General features: G+C 35.2%; 1 protein-coding gene across 1 annotated transcript in view; it reads left to right on the plus strand.

Annotated features, from left to right (window-relative positions):
- CNTN6 (contactin 6) overlaps positions 1-17,318 on the plus strand; it is a 291,320-nt gene that overhangs the window by 14,979 nt on the left and 259,023 nt on the right. Inside the window, exon 2 of the mRNA XM_036869272.1 lies at positions 6,591-6,599. The gene's annotated coding sequence lies outside the window, so the exon portion shown is untranslated. The remainder of the gene's footprint in view (positions 1-6,590; positions 6,600-17,318) is intronic.

Below are 17,318 nucleotides of genomic sequence, written 5' to 3' on the forward strand. Positions count from 1 at the left end.
ATAGTTTTTATTTCTTCCTGGTTCAGTCTTGGAAGGTTATACCTTTCTAAGTATTTGTCCATTTCTTCCAGGCTGTCCATTTTATTGGCATAGAGTTGTTTGTAGTAGTCTCTTATGATGCTTTGTATATCCGCCATGTCCGTTGTAACTTCTCACACTTCATTTCTAATTTTATTGATTTGAGTGTTCGCCCTCTTTTTCTTGATCAGTCTGGCTAAAGGTTTATCAATTTTGTTTATCTTCTCAGAGAACCAGCTTTTAGTTTTAATGATCTTTGCTATTGTTTTCTTTGATTCTATTTCATTTATTTCTGCTCTGATCTTTATGATTTCTTTCCTTCTACTAACTTTGGGTTTTGTTTGTTCTTCTTTCTCTAGTTCCTTTAGGTGTAAGGTTAGATTGTTTATTTGAGATTTTTCTTGTTTCTTGAGGTAGGATTGTATTGCTATAAACTTCCCTCTTAGAACTGCTTTTGCTGCATCCCATAGGTTTTGGATCATCGTGTTTTTGTTGTCATTTTTCTCTAGTTATTTTTTGATTTCCTCTTTGATTTCTTCAGTGATCTCTTGGTTATTTAGTAACATACTGTTTAGCCTCCATGTGTTTGTGTTTTTTACATTTTCTTCCCTGTATTGATTTCTAATCTCATAGTGTGGTGGTCGGAAAAGATGCTTGATATGATTTCAGTTTTCTTCCATTTACCAAGGATTGATTTGTGACCCAAGATGTGATCTATCCTGGAGAATGTTCTGTGTGCACTTGAGAAGAAAGTGTAATCTGCTGTTTTTGGATGGAATGTCCTATGAATATCAGTTAAATCTATCTGGTCTATTGTGTCATTTAAAGCTTGTGTTTCCTTATTTATTTTCTGTCTGGATGATCTGTCCATTGCTGTAAGTGAGGTGTTAAAGTCCCTCACTACTATTGTGTTATTGTCAATTTCCTCTTTTATAGGTGTTAGCATTTGTCTTATGTATTGAGGTGTTCCTATGTTGGGTAAATATATATTTATAATTGCTATATCTTCTTCTTGGACTGATCCCTTGATCATTATGTAGTGCCCTTCCTTGTCTCTTGTAACATTCTTTATTTTAAAGTCTATTTTATCTGATATGAGTATTGCTACTACAGCTTTCTTTTGATTTCCATTTGCATGGAATATCTTTTTCCATCCCCTCACTTTCAGTCTGTATGTGTCCCTAGGTCTGAAGTGGGTCTCATGTAGATAGCATATATACAGGTTTTGTTTTTGTATCCATTCTGCGAGCCTGTGTCTTTTGATTGGAGCATTTAATCCAATCACATTTAAGGTAATTATCAATATGTATGTTCCTATTACCATTTTCTTAATTGTTTTGGGTTTGTTTTTGTACGTCCTTTTCTTCTCTTGTGTTTCCCACTTAGGGAAGTTCCTTTAGCATTTGTTGTAGAGCTGGTTTGGTGGTGCTGAATTCTCTTAGCTTTTGCTTGTCTGTAAAGCTTTTGATTTCTCTGTTGAATCTGAATGAGATCCTTGCCGGGCAGAGTAATCTTGGCTGTAGGTTCTTCCCTTTCATCACTTTAAATATAACATGCCACTCTCTTCTGGCTTGTAGAGTCTCTCCTGAGAAATCAGCTGTTAACCTTATAGGAGTTCCCTTATATGTTATTTGTCGTTCTTCTCTTGTTGCTTTTAAAAATTTTTCTTTGTCTTTAATTTTTGTCAATTTGACTACTATGTGTCTTGGTGTGTTTCTCCTTGGATTTATCCTGCCTGGGACTTCTGCACTTCCTGCACTTGGTTGGCTATTTCCTTTCCCTTGTTAGGGAATTATTCGACTATAATCTCTTCAAATATTTTCTTGGGTCCTTTCTCTCTTTCTTCTCCTTCTGGGACCCCTATAATGTGAATGTTGGTGCGTTTAATGTTGTCCCAGAGGTCTTTTAGGCTGTCTTCATTTCTTTTCATTCTTTTTTCTTTATTCTGTTCCATGACAGTGAATTCCACCATTCTGTCTTCCAGGTCACTTATCCGTTCTTCTGCCTCAGTTATTCTGCTATAGATTCCTTCTAGTGTATTTTTCATTTCAGTTATTGTATTGTTCATCTCTGTTTGTTTGTTCTTTCATTCTTCTAGGTGCTTGTTCTTTAATTCTTCTAGGTCTTTGTTAAACATTTCTTGCATCTTCTCGATCTTTGCCTCCATTCTTTTTCCAAGGTCCTGGATCATCTTCACTATCATTATTCTGAATTCTTTTTCTGGAAGATTGCCTATCTCCACTTCATTTAGTAGTTTTTTTTTGGTTTTATCTTGTTCCTTCATCTGGTACATAGTCCTCTGCCTTTTCATTTTGTCTATCTTTCTGTGAATGTGGTTTTCGTTCCACAGGCTGCAGGATTGTAGTTCTTCTTGCTTCTGCTGTCTGCCCTCTGGTGGATGAGGCTATCTAAGAGGCTTCTGCAAGCTTCCTGATGGGAAGGGCTGGTGATGGGCAGAGGTGGGTGTTGCTCTGGTGGGCAGAGCTCAGTAAAACTTTAATCTGCTTGTCTGATGATGGGTGGGGTTGAGTTCCCTCTTTGTTGGTTGTTTGGCCTGAGGTGACCCAGCACTGGAGCCTAGAGGCTCTTTGGTGAGGCTAATGGTGCACTCCAGGAGGGCTCACGCCAAGGAGTACTTCCCTGAACATCTACTGCCAGTGTCCTTGTCCCCGTGGTGAGCCAGAGCTACACTCCACCTCTGCAGGAGACCCTCCAACACTAGCAGGTAAGTCTGGTTCAGTCTCCTATGGGGTCCCTGCTCCTTCCCCCTGGGTCCTGATGCACACATTACACATTGTGTGTGCCCTCCAAGAGTGGAGTCTCTGTTTCCCCCAGTCCTGTAGAAGTCCTGCAACCAAATCCTTGTAGCCTTCAATGTCTGATTATCTGGGAACTCCTTGTCCCATTGTGGGACCCCCAGGTTGGGAAGCCTGACGTGGGGCTCAGAACCTTCACTCCTGTGGGTGGACTTCTGTGGTATAACTGTTCTCCAGTTTGTGAGTCGCCCACCCAGTGGTTATGGGATTTGATTTTATTGTGATTGCACTCCTCGTACCATCTCATTGTAGCTTCTCCTTTGTCTTTGGATGTGGGGTAAGCTTTTTGGTGAGTTCCAGTGTCCTCCTGTCGATGATTGCTCAGCAGTTAGTTGTGATTCTGGTGCTCTTGCAAGAGGGAGTGAGCACACGTCCTTCTACTCCACCATCTTGAACCAATCCTATGTGTTCTGTTTTGTAACTGGTTTTCATTAATTAACATATTGTGAACATTTTAAGTATCATAAATATTCTTCTAAACTTGAAGGATATTCTACCAGATGGGTATGTCATAATTTTACTCAAACCAATAACCTATCATTAGATATTTAGCTTTTTCTAAATATTTACTACTTATAAAAATATGATGATGTACATATATCTTTGTACCTCGATCTTTTACACGTGTCTCTGATTATTCCTTAAAAATAAATTTCTAGTATTACAATTTCAATGTCATATGACGCACTATAGTACATTATTTTGAAGATGTCACTGTGTTTATTAGTAAATTGTGCTTTAGGAAGACAATTCCCTTTTATTTCCAGGCAGATGAATTCCCATTGCCCACATATTTGTAAACACTACATGTTATTAATGTAAATGCTCTTTTGATTGAATTGGCAAAACAAATGCACAAATAAAATCTATTTCAATATTTCTCTAACTCACATTTTTTCATAAATACAGGCTGAATATTCTGTGGGTGTTTGAACCGGTTGTATCTCTCTGCCTTTTGTTAAGGTCAGCCCATATTCTTTTCCGTTTTTTCCATTCGGACTTTTTTCTTATGCTCAAGAAATTCATCATATAAGGATATAACCCTTAATTTTCATACATACATGTCTCAAACTTTTTTCAAATTTTATAATATATTTACCTTATTGCATTTTAAGTGTGAAACCTTGTAAAATGTATGAAATACTATCTGAACCTCAGTTTCCATATGTTCACAGTGGAGCCAATAATACCTGGCCTGGATTCCACAAATTTAGAGAAACTGAAATGAGTTAGTATTCCCAAATGTACTTTTGTAACTATTGTTCTCAGTCTTATTAAAATTAAATCACTATTTGACTTAGATTGTTCATCAGATCACAAACAAGTCTAAATTAATAAGTTTGAAGTCTACTAAGGATAGGAACTATGTTTTCAAGTTTTTAGGTCTAGTACCTAGCACAGTGTCTGGCATGTGGTGGGTGCTCAATAAATGCTTGCTTAATGAACGTAGATTCTAAATATACTAGAGAAACATAAATTCAAATACATCTGTGTCCATTCCAAGTATGCTATTAGAATGCCATCTAAATCTAATGGTGTAAAAAATAGCACATATTAAAATGATAATTAATGTTAAACTTAAATTTATGTCTCTGCCCTTGGCAACCTCGGTAATCCTCTCCATGATGAAGCAATCAGGAAATTTAAGTCATTATTTATTGCATCACTACAAATTGTATTTGTCTTGTCTTTGGACCTAATGTGTATTGTGGGCTTGACAGGGATTTGGCATAAAAGGGTGACTCAGAAGTGCATAGAGGTAATAGGGAATAGATTTGAGGGTAAAATTTATAAACATCTCTAGATTCATAAGCAATTTATAAATTACAGAGAGAGTATATATGAGGTATGTAATAATTTCTTCTTATCTCAAAATTATATGAGATACATAAATTTCTTCTCCAGATGCTCAGTAGAAGAATTTCTTTTTTGTGTGTTAACCTGCATTTAACTTAGTATAACTTGTTATGTTCACATGTGATCCTATCTTAATTCGGAGGAAAATAATGAAGTATTTGGCTCGGCCAAACAGCATTTTAGGAATAGTTTTATGTGTGATTTAGACCCAAATATATTCACACTTTGTTTGGCATATTGAATGATAAAGATAAACGCTATCAAACAAACATGTTTTACTTCTAGTTTCGAATCACGACATTCATAAATCAGGTTATGCTGCAATAACAAACAATCCCTAAATCTTTTTTTTTTTTGACAAGAGGTCTTGCTCATTTTATTCAATGATGTATATTCAGTAGATGTCTACTTTAAACAGAGATAACACAGACACAAACAAGAAAGCAAATATCATTGTATGAATGCTACTGAGTGCTCTCTTCACTTGTTTTTTTGTTTTTCAGCTTTTTAAAAGATATAATTTACATATAACATTATGTAAGTTTAAGGTACACAACATAAGGATTTGATATGTGTATAGTGACAATCCTCAATGCACAATGGTTCAACTTACAATTTTCTGAGTTTACAATGGTGCAAAAGTGATATACATTCAGTAGAAATTGTATTTGGGATTTGGAATTTTGATCTTTTCCTGGGCTAACATATGCAGTATAATCTCTCTTGATGCTGGGCAACAGCAATGAGCTGCAGTTCCCTGTCTGCCAGGTAATCACAAGAGTAAACAACTGACACATTTACAACCATTCCCTTTTTTCACTTTCAGTACAGTATTCAATAAATTACATGAGTCAATACTTTATTATAAAAAGAGGCTTTGTGTTGGATGATTTTGCCCAACTGTAGCCTAATCTAAGTGTTCTGAGCATGTTTAAGGTAGGCTAAGCTAAGCTATCATGTTTGATAAGTTAGGTGTATTAAATGTATTTTGACTTACAATATTTTCAACTTATGATGGGTTTATCAGGATGTAACCCCATTGGAAGTTGATGCAGCTCTGTACATTGTGAAATGATTACCATAGTAAGGTTAGTTAACACATCCATCACCTCACACAGTTATCTTTTTTTTTATGGTGAGAACTTCTGAGATCTACTCTCTTAGCAACTTTCAAATATACTATACAGTATTGTTAATTATAGTCACTATGCCATGCATTACATCCCCAGCACTTATTCATCTTATATCTGAAGGTTTGTACTCTTGGACCATCTTTACCCATTTCCCCCATATCCACCCATTTCCCCCATATCCATCAACCTCTGGCAACCACCAATGTGTTCTGTTTCTATGAGTTTGTTTTTTTTAGATTCCACATGTAAGTAAGATTATACAGTATTTATCTTTCTATCTCTGGCTTAGTTCACGTAGCATAATGTCCTCAGAGTTCATCCATGTTGTCATAAATGGCAGGATTTCTTTCTTTTTTATGGATAAAAAATATTCTAACATATATATTCTAATATATATATGTATATATGTATATTTTCTTTATCCATTTATCTGTCGATGGACACTTATGTTGTCATAAGTGCAGCTATATCTTCAAGACAGTGATTTCATTTCTTTCAGATATATACCCAGAAGTGGAATAACTGGCTGGATCATATAGTAGTTCTTAATTTTTTAAGAATCCTCCATACTGCTCTCAATAGTAATTGTAACAATATATAATCTCACCAACAGTGCACAAGGGAAACAACCTCTAAATCTTAGGAGTTTGAACCAACCAAGATTTCTCTGTGTGCATTTCTGAGGAAACTATCCTCCATGAGAAAGCTCAATGTTACAACTTCATATGAACATGTGCTTCCACAATTTCAGAAAAGAGGATTCTAGAGTCTTGCAGTGGCGTTTAAATGCTTCCACTCAGAAGTGATACATAAACTTGCATTCACACTTCACTGGCTAAAGCAAATCACTCAAGAGAGTGAAGAAGTGAAATTGCTTGTGTACCTTACAAGAGGAGGATGAGAAATATTGCTGAGTGACAACAATATCTACCACTTTGAGTTTGCTAACAAAAAATATTTTGCTTGTACCTTTTGCCAATGAATAAATTTACTTCATTTGTGTCAAGCAGTCTCACTCTCTTTTGTTTTACTGAGATGCATTTTCACTCTTTGTACCTATTAAGGAGTAATACATATCAACATTTTTGTCTGCTATACATTAAGTAGTCACCTCGTTCATAGAATTTTCATTCATTGATTCATTCATTCAGTAACTATTTATTATCTATTCCACATGTCCAAGACTCTGTTTGGAGTATTAGGGCTTAGAGAAACATACCTTGTACTCATGAATCTTACAGCATTTTGAGGAGATATATTTGAATTAAATTACCACATAAAGTAGAACCTGTGCTAAGTGCCCAGGAGAACAGCTCCATGGTGCCATAAGAAGATAATATGACATAAGCAAAGCCAGTGAAGACTTCCATGGGGGAGCGCTGACTAGGTGCTGACTAGTTGGATGTGAGGGGAGATGTTCATACAGAAGGAAGAGCAGATGAGCAGAGGGGGCACAGCAGGAATGAGAAACCGAAGAAGGCAAGATTCAGTTCCAGGTGGACCAGAGGTCCAGGTGCCCAGAGGAAGCTAGAGAAATAGACGAGAACTTGACCAACGGTTTTGCAGCTCATGTTAGGGCTTTGGATTATCTTCCTACAAAAATAGAGGAGCTATTGAGGACTACTGGGAATGAAATAATACCACCAGACTTAGGTACTGAAGTAATTCTCCTGTCTACAATGTGGGAAAATTCATTTTTCACTATTCAAATATTTAGCATCAGGATGATACGGAAATCAAGATGGAATGGCATAGGGAACAGAGAAAATAACCACCTATTTAGAGTTTCCTCTCATTTGATAACAAAGCAAAACCGGTTTTGAATTTCACAAATCCTCCAATTTTGTTGTTTTTTCCTTATGTTGACTTTTTCACACAATAGTCATTTGAAAGATTTGAAAAAAAATAGTAAAAGAACAGTTTACTAATTTTTAAAGTATAGGTCCAAAATGGAAAGTTTGGAAAGTATATAAAATAATAATATAGAAAAATAAAATCACAAATAATATGTTCTTCCAAAAATTACTCCTAAATATTTCCCTAAACTTTTATATTTTAAGGATAACAAAACTTCTAATATTTCCACTCTAAGCTAAAATTTTACTAAAAATATACAGAGATGTAAGATTCTCACTGTGGTAGATAATCTCCAAAGATGGTCACCAATAAGCCCTCCACTCCCCGTATATATGTACCCACCCTCTCTTCAAGAAGTGATGTCTGTTTCTTTCCCCTTGATTCTGTTCTGGACTCATAACTTGTTTTGACCAAAAGTGGAAGTGAAACTATGCCAATTCTTGGTCCCTAAGAGGCCAAGCTGTTTCTACTTTCATTTTCTTGGAACCCAAACACCATGCATTAAGGAAGTTCTCGTTTCTTCTGAAGGAAGAGGTCTGTAGAGTCCCTATAGACACACCACACAAAGAGAGAGGCTGCTTGGAGGGAAACGCAGGCTCCCCAGCTAAGAGTCTGTGCCAAGGCAGGAAAGAGGGTTTCTTGGATCTTCCAGTCCAGTTGTGATATGAGTGACCCCAGGAGACACTACATAGATCCAAAGAACTATCCAGTGAACCCACAGGATTTTGAGAAATAATAAATTGTTGTTTTAACCACCAATTTTTGTGGTGGTTTGTTAGGGAGCATTCAATGAATGACACAATCACAATCACTTGGTCAATTTTTAGAAGAAAAATAAAATGCTATGAAGTGCCCCCAAAGTTCTGTTTTTCACATTACAGACCCCTAGTTTATGCAGCCCTATGAAAAATATACCCAAGGTTCACATGGCACAAGCCTGTCTCTAAAAGTTGTGTATGGTTAATTTTGGATTTCCAAGTCTTGTAATTATAAACTGCTAAATCAGAGTAAGGAAATTTAAAAAATAGACCAAAAAAAATCTGTTAGATTCATTTTCACTTCAATGTGTATTATATGCACAGAGTTGGTTAGAATTTGAACCAAGACCAAAATATAAGACTTATGTGCTGGATTTGGCCTTTGACGGGAAAAATAAAGAGTAAAGCAGGTTCACAGGTACCCATATACTTAGAGTCAAGAATATATGTGACTTCTCTACATTCTTGGAAACCTTTGTAAATTTCTTAAGTGATTTTCTTTTTAATATACTGTGGACTTAAGTGCTATTTTAATATCAAGTTATAACTATTTTTGGTTAGAAGTCTATCCAATAGATGTCATACATTTCTCCGGGGTCATGGTTAACCAGAACAATTCAGAGATGAATAGGTAACCAAAGAGATTTATATGTTTTTTAAGCATAACTTTATTGTTACAATGAGTGTCACCATGTGGATTTTTGTTTTGTAGCATAATAATTTTGTTTTGTTAACATACATCCTTCTGGTCACTAATGATAATAATAATAAAACAACATTGAAATTCTCAAGTGTCGTAATATTAGTAGATAAAAGAAACTCAGTTGACCTGGTTGAGAAACAAATACTTTTCATGTAAAAGCCAGAGAAATGACCATCAAATATGTTACATGGTTTAAAATGATAATTTTTGCTTATCTATTTCCCTAAAAGTTCCATTGTTCATTTGAGGACTAAATGTGAAATTGATTCAATTCTCTCTATAATTATGAGATGACTGCATATTTATTCATAGCAAGTTCAAGTACATTCATTTGCAGTTGCCATTCATGGAGATGTCAAAAATGCCACTTTTTGTTGCGTATATTGTGAGAGGGCAAAATAAATAACTTCTCCTGCTTAAAATTAGATTGCTTTTTAAATGTGTCATTAATCATATTTTAGACTCCAAAAGATCAAAATGAAACGGTTCAGAATTTTAAATTTTCCAGGGTGATAAATGCTGAGTAAGTTAGCAATGTTTGACCATACTTCCTGGTGTGTTTGAGAATTTCTGAAGATGATTCGCTTCTCTGTTCTATCACCTTTCACTTTTTATGTTAGGTGCTAATGTGTGTAATTAGCAGCGTTGAAACCTGGAGTTGTGACCACCACCCCCCCAAGACAGATAAATGTCTATAAGAGGTGTGGCCCAGCCACATGAGAATAATATGAAATGCACAAGGAATTAGATGAACTGCAAGGAGTTTACTGAAAGAAGTTAACTGTAACCTGGGTCACGGGTTGCAAAATGAGCCATATAAGGCTATTTAAGAGTGCAACTAGAACCGCAAAAATCCACCTCCATCTGAAGGGTTTAAACTTGGAGTCTTCAGTTATTATAGTAAATATAATTACAATTAAGTTTCAGCGTGTCTTGTGTGTGTTATGCAGAAAATTATCCGAGGCATAGTTAGCTCCTAGCACCTGTTCTCAGTTTTATGCCCCCCAAAAGTTTTAACTCATTTGAGGTGGTAAACACCTTAGAGGATAAATGTCTTTTAACATGAAAATGTTTTAGAATGAAATATAGAGATAATGACATAAATCAAACCCATGGTATTAATACTCTTGATTTCAGTTTAGGGTAAGTTTTTGCTCATTAGTACCACTTCTACATATTGATGTATAAAGGGCCTGTAATAATTAAAACTCTGAGGATCCTCTGCACAACTAAGACTTATGTTTACACTTTTAAGTTTGTAATCAAATAACTGATTTTAAACATATCAGTTTAAGTTGAACAATATATAAAAAGTAATTCAAAACATTTTGAAATGTTGAAAAGAAAGTTAAGATTTACTATTTTATGAGGGTAATATAAAACATTTAAATACTTGGAAAGATTTTCCTTGTTAAGGTCCTTATGTTGATTGGTTAGACCTTTGAGACACTTAAGAGAACAAAATACTTAAATTTTATAACTACCATTTAAAATATTTGAGGACATTATAATAAACTAAGTTATCAATGGCCCTTATTGTTTAGGTAAGTTTAGTCTACTCAACTTGAAATAATTGAACATTAATCATGGCAAAAGTGAAGAGATTTTTCTTATTTTACTAAGATTATGTGAAGAATATAAATTAAGCCTATTATTTTAAGAGAAAAACAGTATTTACATTTGAAACTCTAATAAATTGGATGTTAATTTACGATCTGCAATGAGCACTGAGACCCTGAATTCTACGGAGATAAGGGGACTTGCCCAAGACTGTAGAGCAAACACTGAGACTCAGATTTTAACATGCAACTCCAGTGGCTGTGGTTTCTATATTCATTCTCAAAGGAAAAAGTTAGCTTTTTGTAGGATTGTGCAAAATTTTCGAGTAAAATAATCTAATGCTCTGAAATACTCTGTAATCTTTTATTGCTAATTTTCTGGTTTAAAACCTACCAAAGCCAAAAGAAAATAGAACATACAGTACATTTTTAAATAGTCAAAATAATGTAAATTAGACATTATCTACCATCATTTTTCTCTTCCCAGTTTAAGAAATAAGTTCATCTTTGTGGCTATGATTTTTAACTCTAAATAGCCAGCAGTTGTTCTGCTGCTGTTGACTTTTTAAAATGGTATAGTTATTTTGAGCCTGTATTCACACTGTATTCTTATTTAGAATACATAATAAGTCATTTTACATTATTTATTGCCTCTGAACAGACTTGAAAAGGTTTGAGTAATAACTTTAAAAAATGATATTTTTTTTCATTCTCCTCTCTTTACCAGTTTTGATGCTGATCCTCTGAGGTAAATCTAAATGGAAAGCAAATAGACCCATATTTCTATTTATATGCACATACAGGCTTTGTATTTGTATACAGTTTTTTCAAAAATGAATTACAAACAGATTCCAGTTTTTTCAGTGCCTTCTCTTGTTCTGTTCTTTAATTGTAATTTTTAAATGTTTAATTATTTTTATATATTTCTTCTCTATAAATGTCTCCTATAGCTGTTTTCACTGGGTAGGTCAATTTTAACCTATCTATGGATGGTGTTTTTAAATTGTTGTCTAGTGTTGGAGCACTTACTTGTCAGCTGTTGTGTTACATTTGAATATTTCCCATATTCATGGGAAATATTTCCCATGGCCAAAAATGTGTTAGACCTGTGTCCTTCTTAAGGAAAAGTGCTTTATGTTTTCTACATCTGATATTTACACCACAGACATTCAAAAAGCAGTGAACCAAGTCTTATGAAAGAGATAGAAGAATCATCATTTAAAATATTGGTGTCAGAGAAACAGAATTGCTTTTTGATTTAGGATATGTAAATATTCACTCATTAAAAGATTGACTTTAAAACAGATCCAATTTTGCTAAACAATAGAAAAGCCATAGAAGAAACTTTTTTTTTTTTTAAAGAAACCACATAAAGCAGGTATAACATCATGGGGAAAGTAGATACTTTCTATATCATTGTCAAAAACCAAAAATTGCTTCTTGATTTAGGACACCATAAACTCATATAGAGGTTTGAGTGGCTGAAAGAAATCAATACCATCCATTATTCCTTAGATGGTGGACTCTGCACATATTCTAGCCTTTGAACATTTCTAAAAGTCTCTCTCAAAGCTGGCAAATTTGGAAAAAATAAATTCCTTTTATAGATGAATCCTGCAGGAAGGTGATATATTTTATAATGACTCTGTTAAGATTTTCACTTAATATTCAGCAGCCCTGAAGATTTCTATCTTGTACTCTAAATCAGTACTTCAGGAGAAAAAACGATGAGCAGATTGACAGTGTCGTCAGGATTGTGATTGAGATGAAGCTGCAATTGTGAATGATGTGAAATACAAGTCCTCCTGGGTCCTGACCCAACCTGTACCTGGTTTTACAACCTCTGCTTTGTCCCTCAGTCGTAAGAAGATCTGAGATCCTTAGTCTAGTGACAGAAACTGCCTTTCCTTTTGGTCCATCAGAAGGGGTAGTAGTGAAGAATTCAAGTTGGGAGTCAGGCACATCTGGATTTGAATACTGGTCAGCTGAGACACCTACTAGCTGGTTGAACTGAGATACACTTTTTGACATCTGTAGCTTCAGTTTTCTCACTTGTATAAATGGGAAATAACATCTCTCATGATTGTTTGGAGAATTAACTGATATGAAGGAATCTAAAAGTCTTAGCACAATGCCTGATGTAGAGTAATTACTCGGTGAATTTCAAGTAATATAGTATCATTAGATTCATTATGAGTAAAGAAATAACGTAGATGGTATAGGAATAGTGGTATCCCCACGAGGACATGCAGTGACCCTGTATGGTGTTTGGCTGATCTCTACTACAAAAGCAAGATATTTAGTTCAAATTAGTATTAATCACAACAGGAATAGCTACCCACTTTATATAGTCCCAAGCACTTTCCTAAGTTCTTTTCTTACACCAGCACAGTTAATTCTCATAAAAACCCTAAGAAGAAGTGATATCATTCCACATTTTACAGATAAGAAAATTGAGATCCAGAAATGTAAGTTGCTCAAAGTCAAAGAGCCATTCAATAAAGGAGCCAGAATTCAAAACCAAGCAGTCTTTTGCCAAAATCAATGTGTTCTACCACCATACTCTCCATTCCCAAACTGAAAATCAAGGCACCCCAGAGCACCACAGTGAATTCACAGAGGCATCACGGGATGTACTTAAATGTTCCAGAGAAACACAGTGATGCTCGACACCTGTCAGCTACTGCATGGACTACTACTTTGAGGTAGTTTTGCTCCAACATTTTATCGCACTACTTGCTTTCGATATCGTGTCATTGTTGGAGCTGGGCTTCCAGTGATTGTGCTTTACAAAAACCAAATGCTGCGTGAAAATCAGTGTCGGATAGGAAATAAGGCTGGGCACTCTTATTGCAAGGGTTGAGAAGTTGTGCTCTGCCTAACAGGAGCATATCTGCCATAAGTAAAAGTGGTTATTTAAGAAGAAAATAAAAATATTATTATTTAAGAAGAAAATAAAAATATTATCTTTTCTATCATTGCCCGCATACCTCAGAGATACTGTAGGTTTGATTCCAGAACACAATAAAGCAAATATTGCAATAAAGCGAGTCACATAAACTTTTTGGTTTCCCAATGCATATAAAAGTGATGTTTACACTATACTGTAGTCTATTAAATGTGCAATAGCATTATATCTAAAAATGTCTATACTTTAATTAAAAATATCTTGTTGCTAAAAAGCGCTAACCATCATCTGAGCCTTCAGCGAGTCATAGTAGTAACATCAAAGATCACTGATCACAGATCACCATGACAAATGTAATAATAATTAAAAAGTTTGAAATATTGCAAGAATTACTACCAAAACGTGACACAGAGACATGAAATGAGCAAATGCTGTTGGAAAAATGGCACCGATAGACTTGCTCGAGGCAGGGCTGCCACAAACTTCAGTTTGTAAAAAACATAGTATCTGTGAAGTGCCATAAAGCAAAGCACAATAAAACGAGGTATGCCTGGATATGCATATTATTTGTCAAACAGCCCCTAGGTTGTTAAAACATAAGTTGTTTGAATCAAACTGCTTTAAACATGCAACTGTTCGGTGTTTATTTTGGCCTAGGGATGCCAGGAGAAAATTACTGAGACACCGAGAACAACAGGATCAGAAAAAGTTGTGGAACTTCTGCACTTCACTGTTCAGTCCCTCAGGGAAAACTCTATCAGTTTAATTAAACCTTAATGCACCTATAATTTGTCAGGTACTTAGAAATTCCTTTCTCAAAGAGCTCACAGCAAAATAGGGAAAATAGACCCAAAGAGTCATAGGAGAGTGCAATGTTAAGTGTTGGAGGGACCAGATCCTCCCAGGCAGGTGACATAAAGATTCAGAAAGTCCATGACATTGAGAAATGCAAGGGAATTTTATTGGGTGGAAAAGCAATCATAAGCAATTTCCAAGAAGAGATGAATGAATGAAAGAGGTTAAAATGTATAGCACTTATAGAATAATGGGCATGGTAATATTGAGCATTCACTAATCACATTATCACTTATGAAATACTTGTTAGGTACTAGGCAATACAATAGGCACTGAGTTGTGAAGATGAAAGTCAGAGTGCCTTTCCTCACGCTCTGATATCTCATGGGGTTCCTGACAAGAAAACTGAGTTCAGGCGAGTGGTAGAAAATGAGATTAGTAGGGAAAGATAGGGGTGGAAATACTATATTGCCTTTAACTCCTGAAGAGGCAAGGAACTTTTAGAATAATAAATACACAGTCTAATTACTTTGGATTAACTAGTAGCCAAATACATTCACAAATATTGATATTATTCAAATCAGCTTCATTTTACTGAAAAAAGATGCTGGATTTTTATACCCTCCTGGTGAATAAATGAGAGGCATGTGTATATTTTTCCAGATCATGACTTATTCAGTTTATGGTCTAATTATTGATTCAGAAGGTAAATAACAAATTATCATATGAAAAATGTGAGGCTGGGAGTAATTAATGCAATAAAGTATATTGCTCAATATGTGAACAACTTCATTATAAATTCTAGGAAAAGGAATGATTTCTGAAGAAACATAATAACATGAAAAAATCTTAAGAATTAAATTAAGAGATAAATAAAACATTTGTAGGATGTAGTATTCAAATTCAGTAAACAAATTCAGTGACACTCACAATGAGACTATTGAATCTGTATAGCCTTGTCTTTCCTAGGGGATTGACTCAGGTGGTTAAGATGCAGTAATAACTCTCCTGTGTCATCTAGTTAATCCTAGATACCACTCTAGTGTTAACTGGAGACCTCTATTTAGCTGCAGACTGTCTCAGGTTGCACATAGAAATTCATGTATAATTACACAGAATGGCATCATGTTACTAAAACATATTAGTTAAAAGTCCTCACCTACCCAGTGGGTTAGGAGAATCATCTTTCTAAAATATCTCTCCATGACTCTGGTATGGGCACACAGCTAGAACAATCCTGTTCCCACATATGGTCACTATTCATTTATTGGTCATTTCAATAGAGATTTGCATGTTTACAGCTAGTCACTGTGATAGCAAAAGTACTACAGAAATCAAAAGAGAAAGAGATGATTTGCAGCTGGGAAAATAGGGATGTCTTCAAGAAGGTGGTGGCATACAATCCATGTACTAGAGAACAGACTTTTCAGTTACGTATGGTTCCATGAGTATCTACAATTCCAGTCACAGACTTCTCCAGGACAGGAAGGTAAAAAGAGAGAGAGAGAGAGAGAGAAGAGGAATGATTGTAAAGGCAAGATGACTGGTAGCATTAATTGAAGAGCTCTTTATTTGTGTTCACTCACTAGCGTGAGCATCTTTTCTCTTTAACCATTGTATAACTTCAATTTAGGTTTTTTTAGTTGCAGCTTTATTCATCGAATGAACCAAGCCTTGGAAATGTTGAAAGCTGAATTCCTGTGTGTGGCAGGAAGGAGGAGAGATATGCATAGAAGTAATGACACAGAATAACATCCTCTTCCTTCCTCCTTTATTAATGCAATTCAGCAAGTGGTTATTAAGCACCTCATATGTGGTAGGTCCTATCTGAAATTATGTAGATAGTAATTTACTAAAAGACAAAGTTCCTGTCTCACAGGTCTATTAGGAACACAGGGATCTGTAAAGACTCACAATAAATGTAAAACAAAAAAGAACATAAATATAGACCAAGTAAATTGGTAGCTCAGAAGAGGTAAAAGATAATTGTTGATGACGGTGTGAAGAAGACTTCACAAAGGTGCTGTTTTTAGTCTCAGGATGTTGATAAAAGACATTTCTTTACCTGTACCCTCTCTAAAATGATTCACAAATAACTAGGACAACAAGAAACAGAAATCAAAATTCCATTGTCAGTGAAACACAGAGACAAGTTATAATCTTAAAAACTACAAGAACACAAAGTGGAAGGATAAATGCAGAAAGAAAAAGTGTCATACCAAAATACTCTCAAAGGAAGATGACTGCAAGAAGTAAGTGAAATATCTTGTGGATTCCCCTCAAAGGACCAGGAACTGGAGTCATCTTACAGCTTGGAAGGTAGTGGCAGGGATGCTAAAACTGGAATAGAAGGCTTATTTGAAAGGCTTTCACTTGGGCTCCCAGGTCATCACCTTCTCCAATCAGTGGACTGTCTCTCTCTGTCTGTCTGTTTGCCTCTCTCTCTCCCTCTCACTCACACACAGACAAAACCTATGGGAGACTGGAGAATATTTGCAGAGAAATTGAGTTACAGGATCTCCAGACGTTCAGTCTTACGACAGAAAAGAAAATAGCATAAGGCTTGAGATAGAAGACACACTTTGGATGATCCTTCTGTGCAGAAATTGAAAGACCCAAAAGATAGACTTAAAAATATCCATATTTAGGAATTTTCCAATAAAAAACTGTCAGCCTTAATAACCTAAAAATGAAGAGCATCAGCCAACACACTACATCCATGAATACAGATATATGAATGAAGAGCTAGGATTATGAACCATTTGAGGAAGCCCTCAGTATACAATAGTAAGGCCTCCAACTAAATAATAACCATTAAAATGAAATTATATGGAAACAAATAAGAAAACTTCAAAAAATCACTGATTTCTTCATATCAAGACTGTAAAAACTTGGGAAGGATAGCTTGGGAGTT

This window comes from Balaenoptera musculus, chromosome 11, assembly GCF_009873245.2.
Source record: "Balaenoptera musculus isolate JJ_BM4_2016_0621 chromosome 11, mBalMus1.pri.v3, whole genome shotgun sequence".
Lineage (NCBI taxonomy): Eukaryota > Metazoa > Chordata > Mammalia > Artiodactyla > Balaenopteridae > Balaenoptera > Balaenoptera musculus.